Here is a 3,402-nt window from a genome sequence, read left to right on the forward strand (position 1 = left end):
AATCTCATCATCGATCGAAAAGCAATGCCCTTCTACTGTTATAAAATCCTCTGAACCTAAATAAATAATTTGCTCGCTTATATCTGCCTGTCCTTCTAATCTACCTGAATCTACACCTACTGTGGGTGCATGCAAATTTAAATCAGGGATAGCACCCTTAGACAGTTTACGAAGGTTCCGATATCTCGGGGAAAAGTGTCTCTGGCATGCATACAGCTCCTTGGCTTCGGTACTTGTTGACACTCCCAGAAGCCTCATCCACTTCAAACGCCTATTAAAATAATAAATAATATTAAATAATAGGTTTTAAACTATATTGTAAATTAATATAAAATAATGAATAAGAAATTACAAAAAACGAAATGCAACAAAAAACACAAAGCCAAGATGAGGAAATAAAAAATCATGAATTTATGTACAACGAATAAAAAATGAAAGAAAATTAAACGCAATGAAAAATAAAGCCATGATGAGGGAATAAAAAATTAAAATCAAGAAAATATACCAACCAAACTTTTTTCTTTTCCTCGTTATCCTTCCTCCAAAATGCGTCGAAAATTATTTAAGAATTTCAATGGTTTTTATTATTAACTAACCAGAGGAAAAATTACAGAAAATACAACCATTTTGATCGATTATTCCTAAAGATACGAAAATACTTTCACAATTTACAAAATATATAAGGAAGTAATAATGTAATTCTTAATAAATCCACGAATTCCATGTTCCGTCAAATTTCACGTTGATCACTTTACATATCCAATCAGTTAGTCAGTCGATGTAGCCAATTTAAGAAAATATATAGAAAACGTTAGGTATTATAGGGTACCGAAATATTGAAGACGCATTACATGTATGCACGCACAATTTAAATACGATAAAACTTGGAATTAAAAACTTTTAGGCTGGATATTTTCGGTTTTAGATAGGTGTCGACCTAAAGCCGAATTCCATACACAACATTAAGAGATTCCAAAACTTAATTAACCTCCAAAAGCAGAAATTTACAATACTAACAGGTATCCTTATAGGACAATGCAGACTAAGCATACGTATAAGATGGCACCTTGGTCAAATGATCTATTTCGATTCTACAACTCGCCCTATGAGACACCACTACATATTTTCATCCTGTTTGATAAGCCTAGGTTCGATATGGCCACAAACTAAGCCCATTCATTCACTCCCTATCTCTTAAGGCGCTGCAGCTTTTTCTGAGGGATTTAGGTTTAGAGGAAGTATTGTGAAGATTCAAGGGCACAATAAATCACTAGGTCGTGGTGTCCACCTCATTTTAATATCTACATATCTATTCCAATACAAATATTCCTCAAAAATGCACTTTCAGCTTTTTAAGACTGGTGGTCATTTAGACACGCATGCCCGCCTAACCATGAATTTTACACAAATTTCGTTACAGAATTTGTTGATGTTAAATATAAAGAACACTCAAACAAAACTATGATCTTCTATCTACATTAGTTGTTTAATGGGATCGAAAAAAGTGCACAGCAGCTCAAGCTAGAGCTGAATAGAGCAACTCAACTCAAACATCTCATGAACACTTTTCATTCAGAAATTCTCAAAACAGTTGATTGGTCGACAGTTCAATTTGTCATTTGTAAGGTGTGTTGTTGTTGTTGTAGCAGCATACAAGTTCCCCAAAGGGTTTTTGGGGAGTGTTGCTGGAGTGACAGTCCTTGGCCAGATATAAATCTGGGGCGTTCCGGTTACGTAGACCCGACTGTCGTGGGAACGCTTTGTAAGGTGTGTGTTTGTGCTTGCTCGAAGTTAATCCATCAAAAAAGCTGATGCTGAAAATCGTACTCTAAGTGGCTCTAGTTACATTTAGCGCAGGCTCATGAAACATAAAGTAGAGCAAGAAAAACCTCTATGAAAGACAATCTTATGAAATATCTCAGCCTGGCGTAACCTAGAGCAACTCATTAAAGACAACTATTTATGAGTGAAGACTTAATTTGATCCTCATAGTTGGAATCAAAACAATGTCAACCACGTGGGCAAACCTGAGGCACACATACTCAATTAAGGCGACATTCAAATCCCGTCTATACTAATAACACCGAATCCAGCCGTTTGCGCCTCTTTTTCCAGTATTATTCATATAATTTTATCAAATTTACACTCAATAAAAAACATACCTTGGCATTTCTCCCTCCGATGGAAACTTATACAAGGATCCTTGTTCTGGACATCTGGATACACACCTTTTCGGCATCTTCCCTGAAAGGGTATACATTATTAGTAACTTCGATTTATTAACAATATTAATATAATCACTTTTTACGTTATTTTTCACTTTCGAAAGGCTTTAATCCACAATTTGTTCCGAAACTTTTAGACGCACGCACTTATTTAATTATTTGTTTTGGTTTTTCAGCTCATTAATGATGCACCCAGGGTTGCATTTACCGTCCATGAAAATATTTCATGGAGCGTTCCAAAACTAGCTCCGAGCAACTGAAAGTTGGTTAAGCTTAAATTAAATAGTTGTTTATTAAATATTTATTCCTGGTATTTAGTAAAAAACATTCAGATCAATACTAATGTATGAAATGAAGTAAATAAAAATCTACGAATAAATTCCATGAATATTTTGTCATAGAGCCATTATTAAATTTAGACATAATTTAGTGAGGCGTTGGTACTGACGTATATAGAATTAATGCGTTAGAGAGAGATAAATATACAAGCTCAACGCGCTAACTTAGGTATACTTGCATGTATATACCTGTTACTCGTCTGGCATATACTCCAACTGCAAAAATAATGACAATTATAATTTATGTAGATCCCTGGATAAAGGATTGTCACAAGTTACTTTCGGTAACTCACGATTGACGTTTGGAATGCAATTTCTCAGAAACACGACTACAGATTTTCTCCAAAGCGTCGGAGAATGCTATGTACTAGCTCATGAAATTCTTAAATTATCTTATTTTTTTTTTAGTTTAGTGTCAACCATTTATGAGTTTAATAAAATTTTATCGTATACGACATTTGTCAAAAAATTTGCAGTCATTTTTAATGATATACGCCAAAATGTGATAACAATTTTTATAAATTAACATACTTTTTACTAATCAGCCTAATCGTGAGTTTCGCCCGAACAAAATTTCGCCAACAATTTTTTCATCCACCTGTAGTGAATACACGCAAACGAAAAGTGAAAAAGTGACCCGGTTCTAGAAAATGAAACTCATGATAACGCTGAATATGTCCGAAAGTAAAGAAGAACAGATAACTCTATTTGAAAGATCTTGATTAGTTTAGTACGACAGCAATACTAACGCAATTTGTACCAAATATCCGAAAACATTTTGGTCAATTACTCGGAAACTAAAGAAGATATCCAAAAACCACACAATGTCAATTTGACAC

General features: G+C 34.1%; 1 long non-coding RNA gene across 1 annotated transcript; it reads right to left on the bottom strand.

Moving 5' to 3' along the window:
• Nucleotides 1-2,162: 2,162 nt before the first annotated feature.
• Nucleotides 2,163-3,105, bottom strand: LOC118749583. Its single transcript, XR_004994244.1, has 4 exons — nt 3,095-3,105; nt 2,753-2,779; nt 2,302-2,497; nt 2,163-2,244 (listed from the first exon to the last, which is right to left on the bottom strand). It is a non-coding gene; the product is annotated as an uncharacterized LOC118749583 (long non-coding RNA).
• Between the last annotated feature and the right edge of the window lie 297 nt (nt 3,106-3,402).

The sequence above is a fragment of the Rhagoletis pomonella genome, unplaced genomic scaffold, assembly GCF_013731165.1.
Source record: "Rhagoletis pomonella isolate Grant_MI unplaced genomic scaffold, Rhpom_1.0 Rhpom_scaffold_00001, whole genome shotgun sequence".
Classification (NCBI taxonomy): Eukaryota; Metazoa; Arthropoda; class Insecta; order Diptera; family Tephritidae; genus Rhagoletis; species Rhagoletis pomonella.